Below are 12427 nucleotides of genomic sequence, written 5' to 3'. Positions count from 1 at the left end.
TCATTTTGGGAGTTGGAATGATTATAGAACAACCAAATTAAATTTTAAAAATTTGTCACAGAAGTTGGAAATTACTGTTGATTTTCTTTAAACAAGAAATTTGTCATAATTAAATAACCCCTCTAATATCTGGATAAACTGTGCAGAGGAATCAATGATTCTGTAGCCATCAACAGAATTCTGGAATAATTCTGGATTGGTATTTTACCAAGCCAGAATTAGGGCAAAATCTGAATGTTTTTTCTGTAATTTACTGATAAACAGTGAACCAAATATTTATGAGTTTGAATGTATAATTTTACCCTAAGGGAAAACCAGCTGCAATGTCTAATTGTCCTCACAATTCTTTTTTTTTCCAGTTCATTAACATTGCTTATTGTATGACCAACCCAAAAAAGAGGATTTTTTTTTGATTAAATGATTAAAATACTAAAAAAAAAAAAATAAACTAGAAATATCATCACAACTATGGTTGGTTTCACAGATGGCAGTTACATAATTAGCCTAGTGTTTTTAGGCAACTTTTGAACAACATGAAGCAAAATAACATGTAACTAAAACAGTACCTTCTTTTAAACAACCATATACTATCTTTGGTAAAGCGTGAATAACATATTTATAGAAATATATTTACATAATACATTAAACAGAGGAAAGAGTTTATTTCTATTTTAAAGAAGAGTCTAATTTAAAATCAGCTACTTTTTATAATAAGAACTGGCGTCAGACATTAAGTCTGATTTGTAATTCAACCTTATATCAATGCAATATTTAATTGTTATACTTTAGTGACTGTTTGAAAGCCAGAAGTTTTAAGAGTAATTCTCAAATCTGACATTTGCTGGACTGCAGCCCCTAATACTTGTTAACAGTTGTTCATTATGACTTGCAATGCAACTAAAGTCCACAAAGGGGCGCAATTGGACTATGAAGCCGTTAAACTAGAGCGTCTTCAACTGTCTGCAGGGGGAGACAATTCAGTGTTGAATCAATGTTGCTTGTATGCAAGTACTTTAGAAAATAATCTCTGCAAAAGTGAAAGCTGATTTGTTAATTTCCTAAATATCTAGAATACAATTTGTAAGTTAGTCACAAAAAAAGTTTACTGGAAACATAATCTTCATGGATTCATCTTTATTATATGTCTGAAGCAGCTGTATCTTCTAGTTCTAGAATTTACATAATCAAACATGCGTACACTCTTCAGACAAATTGCTACTCTCATTTAGAGATGTGTTTGTTAATATTGCATAGTAGCAGTTCTCAACTTAAAGATAGATAGATAGTTATACTCACATCACTGAAACATTCAGGAATAAATGTGATTTGTAGGAGTGCATTCTAGTTGGAGGTTACAGTCAGTGAATGACAGAGAACCAGATTTGGTCCTGCTCACTCGTGCCCTTGGGTGTTTTCTGCCTGATGCTGATGGACAAGAACATGTGGGGTTAAAGGCCTGTCATATAAATCAGGTACAATCACTTTAGAGGTGAAAACATGCATGATGCTACTGACAGGGAAGGAATAGTGGGGCAGGAAAAAAAAGACGATTCGGAGAGGAAAGGAAAAGGGAGCAAGACAGGTCTGCAAAAGTTATAGCTTGCAATGTCTCGGTGAGAGTATTTTTATGTGAAATCATATTCCTAAATGACTTCTGCTTTGTAACCCAGCCCAGAAATGTAGCTTCAAATTGCATTATATTTTCAGATTTGCACTGCATCACTCATATTGATAAATATCAACACAGGTCCATTACCAGCAGCATTGAGATGAATGCACATTGAGTTACAAAATTCCTCCCTGTAATTTGATCATACTGTACATAACCCTTGAAAAATGTTTATCCATAACCCTTTGTCAAATAGGCTTTCGGTTAGCTATTAAATAAATGAAACTGCAAAAGTAATGCACAGTTAACATTGTTATGAACCTGCAGACAAGAGCTACTACCTTAGCATATACTGTGGTAGACCCTGTGCACGGTCAGCTAGTGTCCAGCCATGCAGAAGCAATATCCCTCATCATTCTGCACTCACCTGTATACTTAAGGTTCATTTACAATTTCACATCTGGTATCCATCCAGCCATTCTGGACTTCATGTTCTGTTTATGTAGTTTCTTTCTCTTCACTCTCAAAGCTTTTAGGAGTCCTCTAATCATTCATAATTAAACAGGGTTTTCACTTAAATGCACTGCATTTCTTTCTCTCATTATAACTTGAGAGGATGTTTTTTTTCTCCAAGACTTGAAAATACCTGCTTTTCTCTGAATAAGACTTCCCACAAAAATATGTGTTTAAGCAGATAGTGCTTATTTTTCTAGCCGAGTTTAAGCAAAAATGTATTTTAAAGTATTTCGGAATACTGACAATGCTTCACATTAGGTCTGCTAAATATCAGTGAAGCATTTTAATGTAACCTAAACAGAAATGTGGATACAATGTGGTCTTAATGACTTGTAAAGTTCAGTTTGAGTTATCTGGTGCACTGAACAAGTGCATGATTTTTGACTGGCCGTTTGTCAACTGTGCATTTGGTGGTCTCTGCTGATGGAAAAAGTCAAACTTTATGAAACTGCTCCCTGTCTCCCACACTACTTTCTTTCTCTGAGTTTATATTACTTGTCTCCATTAAGGGACTCTCCCTCCACAAGTCATTTCTCTCAAAACACTTCATTTTCAGAAAAGGCGTGTTCTTTTTTTTGCATGCTGTTTGACCACATCAGAAGGCAAGCATGCCGCAGAAAAATGACTTCCTTCTTGACAGACTCAGAGGCCAATAAGTAGCATTTCAGCATTTTTCTTAATAAATCTATGAGAATAAACAGATACCCAGCACTAAAACACGAACTTAAAAACTTGTCTTAGGTATTATATAGAACGTCTTCTGCTTTGCTAAAGCATAAAGACTTTTTAACACATTTTGTGAAAATTGTAATATATTTCAGACAAGACACTAAACACTGCACATCATCAGAAACACATTCTCCTGAACTTTCGACTTTTGCAGTATCCTGCTGTGAGAATGCTTCTCACCAACAGCCCCTGGAAGGCTTATAAGGTAGGAAGGTCAAACGAATGCAGCAAAATGTAGGGAAATCCTGCAGGATAAGTAGTTTCCATCCTAAACTGAACTACGGCTGTAGAGAACATTTGTTTTCCAGCAAGACAACGACCCGAAGCATCCCGCAGACAACAACTAGTGGCCTATCGTCGAACACCAGGCCTCAATTCAACAGAAAATTTGCGAATGTCTTGAACAGGGCTGTCCATAGCTGATCCCCAAGGAGCCCAACATCAGAAATCAGTTTTCACTTTGATATTAAATGAGGGTTTTAAGGATTTTTTTTTTTCCTTGGTGAAAAAAAGTCACATTTTGTTGATCATTATTCACTTGTAAAAGCAATAAAAATATGAAAACATTTAAGGGGTCAATGCTTTTTTTATAGATACTTTAAATTTTCTGCTTACATTCAGGTTTAAAACAAACTGTATTTGTTTGGTTTGCATGTGTAGTGAAAGGGCAATACCAAAGATTTCTGATATGAATTTGTGTACAACTATTAACAGGAAAGGGATGCTCTCTGTCTCAATATGTGATAAATATCAGTTTGACTGTCACGACAGTATGCACAGCAGCTGTAAAGGCATAGAATCCCAAACTTAGATCTGACTTAGATCTCATATGTTTTTTTCTAGGTTAACATTTGTTTGGGGGTCTAGATTAGTCATAATTGGACTCAAAGACTAGGATGTCTGACAAGTGAATTTTTTTGCAGCATTGTCAAAAAGGTCAAGGTAGAAGGAAGTAAACTGAATTTAGCGTTTTCTAAACCATAAAGACCAATGCACATTTCCAGAGAAAGTCAATTAGATCATACGTCTATTCCATCTGGCCACAATGACTTTTAACTGAGTTGTAGTTCTCCTCTAGTAGGATAAATTTCTTTGTGAAGTTATAAATCTCACAACAGTCACACCAGTTGCTGAATGTGTAGCGGTGTAGTGATGTGGTAACCCTCATTTTAAAACTATCAATATCTTAATGAATGTATCATTCACAAAGTTTATTAAACCAGACAGTAAAGAACACAACGACACTTAGGTCTCTGTGGTTTGAGTTCGCCATCATATTCAACACGACTGATTACAGTTAGTGCTGTTGAGAATCACCCAACCTTTATGGGATGGTTGGGTGAGTCACAAACAAACTAATTTTAGAGAGCTTGGAGCTCAAGCTCAACACTGATTATATGTGAAAAAAGGTGACACAGATAGAGAACAAAGCAGAGTCAACTGCTGTGCACAGTGATTGCTGGAAGAAAGAATAACCTTAAATTCAAATGCAAGTTGTGAACATTTGGAAACTGTGACATGACTTGCTGTACTATTGAGTTTTTATTGAATTTAAGATATACAAACACTATATATGTTGTAAACTAAAACTAAATCTTTTCTGTCTGATGGTTAGTAACACGAAATCTCCCACACAACACATGGCAGACATTTGGGTTTAAAATAAAACCAAACAATTTTCCTTAATAATTGCTGTAATCATTTAAACCCCACTGGCATATGGCCTCGCACAATGGTTCAGTCAAAAACAGAGAAAGTTCACTAGTTAAGTTTTGCCATGCTTTTAGTACCTTGGAAACTACTGCCTCTTACATTTATTGTGTAAAAGTGGGACTTTGTCCAAGTTTTTGGACTAAATGACATTTGTTGCTTGAATTTTAACTTTGTCTTGTGTTTCATATGTAGAGTCAAAGTATACTCTAAAACTGAAGGGGATTTTTATCCGATTGTTTTGTTTAAGCTGTGACCTAGTTTCCAGGGTTAGTGAAGAGTCTAGGGAGCTTCTTCATTCCTCACAGGTAGACATTTGGAACCATTTGACAACCGAGTCCGATTTCTCTTAACCTTTCCCATATGAAATGGTAAGATAGTTAACTTGTGTTTCATGGTATAATTCAGGTAGTTGTTTTAATTAGGTTACATTTGAGAATGAGTTTGTTTAGTGAGGTTATTAATAGCCCTCTAGCCTGCTAAGCACTCAGCACAAGCAAGTAGTTATATTCAACATTTGCAGTTTTATGAAAGAAATAGTGAGAAAGTAATTAAGATATTTTGTAAAGTGTTACAGTTAGGCTCATAATTATTCACACACAAGATTTGAAATTACAAAGGTATCTCACAAGAGGTAATAACAAAATAAATCTGTCCTTCTGGTACTGAAAACCTAACCTAGTTGGGTCAGCCCTATAATCACATTCTGTTGTGTTAAATTGACAAACATCCAGATTCAACACAGGACTGAGGAAGACAGATAACAAAATGTGGCTTTTTGTGTCCTATCAACTTTAAGAGTGTAAGACTGAAGAAAAGAACGGGGAAAAAAAAGAAACAAAAATTACAATGAACACAAAACCCTGATAATGAATCATCAATTAGTTTTTTGAATATTTGAATAAGCCATAAGGCCAAAAGAAAAGTAAACATGTTTTCTCTTTGTTCTTAATCAACAGTGAGAATAATACTTAAGAGACTTCCCTCTGAAATGCAAACTGAGCTTTGAACTGACAACACCATTATAAAGAGTGGCTTTGTATCAAACTTGACCTTTATTAAACTGGCAGTTACATTCATTTTTTTTCACATTAAAATATATTTGTTTGGACAAAAGTTTCGAGAAGTCAGTTATTCAAGGATATAAAGAAATAATAGCACATTGTTAACCGGTAATAAGTTCATGCATTCAATTCATTCAAGTCAAGTTTATTTGTATAGCATATTTTTTAAACAAGGCAGTTCAAAATGCTTCACACCATAAAAACATATTGCAGTAACCAGTTGCAAAACAAGCAATAAACATTACATTTAGTCAAACATCATCATCAAAATTTCAAGCAGATATACATCAAATATATTTATCAATGTTTCAGTAACTTGGAATCAAACACAACTCTAAACAGGTAGGTTTTTAGTATTAATTGAAAGGAACTCAGTGTTTCAGCCGTGTTGGAAGTTTGTTCCAGATTATCGGAGCATAAAAACTGAACGCTGCTTCTCCATGTTTGGTTCTTGTTCTTGGGAGACAGCGTAGTCTAGCACCAGAAACCTTGAGTGGTCTGGAGAGTTGACACAACAACAATAGGTCTATAATCTGTTATGGTGCTAACCAATTCAGTGATTTATAAACAAACAGAAGTATTTTTAAGTCTGTTCTGTGAGATACAGGGAGCAGGTGTAAGGGCTTTGGAGCTGGGAGGATGTGCTCTGCTTTCCTAGTTTTAGTGAGAACATAAGCGGCAGCATTTTGGATCAGCTGCAGTTGTTTGACTTTTTAAGCAAGCCTGTGAAGACACTCTTGCTGTAATCAATACAACTAAAGACAAACATATTAATGAGCCTCCCTAAATTCTGCTAGGATCCTTTAATCCTAGAAATGTTCTTCAGACAATAGAGGACTGACTCTGTAATTGTGTTTATGTGTCTTTGAAGTTTCAGGTAGAGTCCATCACTACAACAAGATCCCGGATCTAATCACTAGTTTCTAACTGTAACAACTGAAGCTGGATGCTAACTATATTATATTTCCTTAGGTCCAAATTACTTCAGTTTGTTTTCAGCCAGATAAATGTATGGAACATCAATGCACTGGTTTGTTCTAAGGAGCTGTTCAGCGTTTGGATGACTTCATAGTCACCTGGTAACATTGTAGATCTGTGTATCGTCTGTGGTAGCTAATTTTAATACATGTTATAATCTGAGCTTACGGTAACATGTAGATATTAAATAGGAGAAGTCCCAGGATTGGGGTAACCCACCTGTGACTTCTGTCAGCTCTGATGAGAAGTTACCTATTGAAACAAAAATGTTCCTGCTCTCTAGGTAAGAATATAACTAGTTAAATATTGGACTAGATCGTTTGACCCAGCTCCCCAGTCACTTAAAAAATGTCATGGTCAACCATGTAAAATTCCACATGTAGGTAATAATAGGTTTCTCTTTGATATTATCAGCACTCAGGGTACTATAAAAGACTGCTGCTCGATGCAGCTACAAAACAAAACACCACACTGGACCAGGCTAGTTTCACTGGTTAATTTGTGACCTTTAGCAACAAAATGAGACTTGTTAATGTCACCTGAAGAAAACCCTGTTGATGAACATGACTGCTCCCCAGTTCCTGACATCACTGTAAATCAACATTCGCTGGCCATTGGTATTTGTACTGGTCAAAAACTGAATCAGATTTTAGAGGGAAAAACACAAATTCACATTGACAGCAGGAGTGAGGGAGGTTAGTGCTCATAATTGTGGGAGTCTTTCAACATGAAACTAAAATCTGGGGCAACCCAAAGATCACGCTCTTCAAGACTTGAGATAAAATCTATGAGAAGAGACTCTGAGCTAATCGAGTTTTCCTTTGCTTGCTCTAATGAAATATTATTACTATCTTTTCAAAGCCTCTTGCAAGATGATTTAAAATGTGAGCAGCATTTTAAAACGTATCCCATTAAATGAGACTGCTTAGGATGTAATATAAATAAAATTTTGTATAAGAACTGCTTCAATACATTTTTTTATATACAAGCACATAACATTCACAGTTTTTTGTAACCCATCTTAGCAATAAAACATATATGTTTTCTTCAAGCACCAAAACAGAAGCCATGCACTGAGAAGGCATTGCCAGTCATCTGTGCAGTAATACATATATTCCTCAAGCTGACCTTCCAAAAATCTAAAGATAATAAACAGCATGACTGTTCTGGAAGGCTTCAGGAACATGAAAACATATCATGAAGCTGTGACCATGTGGTTTAAAGATTAATAACAATAATGATCTGCCCCATTTAAGCTGCACAAAGCTGTAGCCCATTAAAAAAAGTGTTAGAGAGCAGAGCATGAAAAAAAAACAAAACAGTAAAGAGTATAAAGTCTTTGAAGTGGCTTTTTTTCTTCTCCTGTGCACATTTTGAGAATCATAGAGGCTGCACATTTCCAAATTCCTTGCCATCTGTGTAAATGTGATACCTCTTCTAAGTACAATGAACTGAAAATGGAAACTGTGTTTCATATAATCCCCAAATCCATCCAACTCTCACATCCTATCATGCAAATTTGGTGCAGTTTGAAGAGAATCCAGTCTCCCAACCATATGCCTGAGCCATGTAAAAGATACAACTATTTATTATGCATGCATTGCAGCAAGCTTATGGTAATGAGGTATTAAATTAGTGCTGGACATTATTGCTGTTCTATATCATTTCTGCTGAAAGAAATTTTGTACAAGTTACAAAAACTGAAAAGGGATCAGAATGTTTTCAATGATTTGTGGGTGAGCTGTACCTGTTTTTCTCTTTGATTAGAATAATTTGCTTCTGCTATGGGATCTATGTACCACTAGTAGATTTGCAAATAGACTAGATGTTTAAAAGCAGTTATTTGCCACATTTTCCCAAAGCATTTTTCTGTTCTATTTGAACAAAGAAAAGGATTTCGTACAATTTTGTAATGCTTAAACATTTGTGCAAGTTTTTCATCATAAAATGTAGAAAGAGGAATGATAACATGCATTAGGTCTATATTGTCACCCGTTGTTGAGAATGAATTGTGCCAATTTATTCTCAACAACAGCCAAATCTGAATAGTTTTGGCCTGGTTAAGATGAACTGATTCATGCTCAGAATTCAGCACTTAAAAATTTTGAACTAAGATAACAACTCCAGCTTGTTTATATATTATGTTTTGTCTAGCAGTGGTCCCCAAAGTGGTAGTAACAACCTTTTCAGCATGTCAATGTTCTTCTTAGGCCTTCTAACGAGCCATCATTTGATCCAGGTGCGCTAAACTAGAGAGAGAACTAAAACATGCCGGATGCCGGCCCTCGAGGACCGACTTTGGGGACCACTGGTCTAGAGTCAAGTGCATATTATTACACGCTCACATTTGCTTCCATCTCCTGATGTTTTTTTATTATTATTATCATTATTTATTTATTTTTATTTTTTTATTTTGGCACATTTGACAGTTCACTGAGGGGCGGGGCACAGCCAGCCCAAGTGTTTTTTAGCTGGGCTGGTGGCACACCTGAGATTGATTGAGTGATGCGTGGCGTGGTTGAAGCTGCTGCAGCAGCGGACTTTTGTTAAAAAAAAAACAAACAAACAAAAAAAAAACTTAAAGTACGGTGCGGGAAGGCTCTGCAAGGAGAAATATTACCTTCATCTCGGGACGGATTCATCCAGACGGGAGCGTCGGATGTTTTGGCCGGGATGAAGTTTGTTTTCTTTTCTTTTTTATTTTTTGATAAACCGGCTGGACGCTAACAGATTTTTAGCACCGGCGAGTTTATACGCCTGCTAAGACCAACCACCGACGAAATCACAAGTGGTGCGTTTTTAGGAAAAGAGAAAAACTATATTAAGAAAAAAACAACAACTATTGAACAGATCGTCTGTTCAATAGGAACAGACAAGGATCGTGCGGGCTGGCCCTTCTCAAGGATATCAGCTGGTTGAGAAACTGATCAGACATCTAAGGTAAGCCCTCACTGTACTGTGTTCCGAACTGTGCTCGTTTTGTTTCTTTTCTATTTCCCTTTTCATTACGTACTTATTGTTGCGGCCCTTCTCTCCCGTAACCAGTCAAAAGAAGAAGAACGAGCAAGGGTGAGAGTAGCGGTACCTAACAAGACACTCCGAATCGGCAGATTTCTTCAGTCAACCTCGGAATAAGTCACAAAACAGGACAAAATGCCTCTCCGGAGATACTTAGGTCGTTGATTTAGGCTGGCGTTTATATCATCAGCTCTAAAGGACTTCTTAATTTGCCCTGCCGACAGTTTGCTATATTAGCTTACCAAGCTAATTAGCTAGGTCGTAGCTGTCTGCTATTTGCCAGCTGTCTAAATAAACTGTGAAGGGCAGTTTCTTAGTGACAGCTTAGTTGTTTCTTTTCTGGTATCAAAACAAAAAGAGAAAAAAAGAAATGGTGCAGCCACAGCCGGACGGCCCCATGCAGTGGGACATGTCGGAAAGGACATCGGAGGGACCCTCAGGGTCCCACCAGAGCTCGCTAGCAATGAAGTGGTGACCCGACTGTTGGGTGACAACCAGCAGCTCTGAGAGGCTCTGCAGAGAAGCAACCAGGCCCTGCGTCAGCGCTGGGAAGAGATGGAGGGATGGCAGCGGTGGACCAGGGAGGAACGGGAATTCCTCAGCTGTCGTTTCCAGGAGGCCTGGGCGCTGGAGCGATACCATCAGACTCTCAAGTCCATGATCAGGACCTACTATGTGGAACAGCCTGGGGAGTGGGACAAGAGTGTTCAATTTCTATTGTTTGCTATCTGTGACTGTCTGTGACTCTACAGGTTTACTCCGTTTGAGTTGGTCTATGGACATGACTTGAGGGGACCGTTGCAGTTAGTCAAAGAGAAATTTCTGGCTGAAGAACCTGACGGAAATGTTTTGGATTACGTTTCTTGAAAGCAGCTTGTACTCTGGCTAAAGGTCAGTTACAACAAGCCCAAGGAAAGATGAAGAACCATTTTGATCGGAAAGCCGTTTCTAGAAAATTTGCTGTTGGGGATAGAGTGTTGGTACTTTTGCCCATTCAAGGTGACCCCCTACAAGCAAAATTTTCTGGACCATATATAATTAAGTGGCTGAAGTCAACTATGTCGTATCTACACCAGACAGGAGAAAGTAGACACATTTGTGCCATGTAAATCTGATTAAGCCATATTATGAATGGAGTGCACTATCGCTGTGTGTGTGTTATTCACCCTGATCAGGAGGAAGAAATGGAATCAGTTGAACTGAATTGTATGGGTCCTAAGGATCTTAAGTTGGCGAATAGTGTAGTGTTGGCTGATCAGGAGAAGTTCTCGAGTCATTTAACTGCTCAGCAAAAACATGATGCGACAGCTCTTTGGAAGAAATTTTCTATGCTATTTGGTGACTCACCAGGTATAACATCTTTAATAGAGCATGACATATATGATGGTGTTTCTCCTCCAGTTAAACAACATCCATATAGAGTATATTGTATTGATCGAATTGGTGCAGCCAAGTTCGTTTCAAAGTTTGACCTTCTGAAAGGATACTGGCAAGTTCCTTTGTCGGAACGGGCTAAAGAAATCTCTGCCTTTTGTACAACTGATGACTTGTTCCAGTTTAAGGTGCTGCCTTTTGGGGTTAGAAATGCTCCTGCTTCTTTCCAGAAGTTAATGACTTGGGTCACAGAAGGTTTGTCGAACTGTACAGTTTACATTGATGATGTAGTATTGTATGCTGATGCTTGGGAGCAGCACATGGAGGATGACGCATTTCTTAGAGAGATTAGAAGAGGCTGGACTTGTTATCAACTTGCCAAAGAGTGAGACAGGCAAGGCTTCCATAACCTACCTTGGGCATGTGGTAGGACGGGGCGAAGTTCGACCATGTGCTGCTAAAGTGCAAGCCATGGCGCAGATGCCAGCTCCAAAGAATAAGAGGAAACTTATGAGATTTATTGGAATGGTTGGGTTCTGCCAAAAGTTTGTCCCAAATTTTGCTACAGTGGTTTTGCCTTCAACCGATCTTTCACGAAAGTCTGCAGTTTGTTTGGACAAATTCTTGTTCAATGGCATTTGAACAACTTAAGGCCATTTTGTCCAGTGAACCTATTCTAACAGCTCCCAGTTTTTCTCTGCCATTTAAGCTAGCTATTAATGCTTGTGATGTAGGGGTAGGAGCTGTACTCTTACAAGACGATAATTTCAGAGTTTTTTTATTTTGGCACCTTTGATGGTTCACTGGTGGGGGTGGGGTGCAGCCAGCCCAAGTGTTTTTAGCTGTGCTGGTGGCACACCTGAGATTGAGTGATGCATGTTTGAAGCTACTGCAGCAGTGGAGTTTTAAGAAAAAATAACTTAAAATACAGTGCAGGGAGGCTCTGGAAGGAGAGTACCTTCACCTGGGGACGGATTCACCCAGAGGGGAGCGTCGGATGTTTTGGCCGGGATGAAGTTTGTTTTGTGTTCTTTTTTTTTTTTTTTTTGATAAACCGGCTGGACGCTAACAGATTTTTAGCACCGGGGAGTTTACACGTCTGCTAAGACCAAGCACCGACGAAATCATAAGTGGTGCGTTTATCGGAGACAAACTATATTAAGAAAAAAAACAAAACAACTATTGAACAGATCGTCTGACGGATGAAGGATCGTGCGGGCTCGCCCTTCTCAAGGATGTCAGCTGATTGAGAAAATGATCAGACATCTAAGGTAAGCTCTCACTGGACTGTGTTCTGTCAGGTGCTTGTTTTATTTTCATTTCCATTACGTACTTGCGGCCAGTTAAACTTTTTTCCTTAACCTTGACTGACGGGCTCTACTCTCACGTAACCAGTCAAAAGAAGAAGAATGAGCAAGGGTGAGAGTAG

This window comes from Poecilia formosa, unplaced genomic scaffold (genome assembly GCF_000485575.1).
Source record: "Poecilia formosa unplaced genomic scaffold, Poecilia_formosa-5.1.2 Scaffold2, whole genome shotgun sequence".
Taxonomy (NCBI): Eukaryota; Metazoa; Chordata; class Actinopteri; order Cyprinodontiformes; family Poeciliidae; genus Poecilia; species Poecilia formosa.
Note: the sequence above shows the minus strand (reverse complement) of the source record.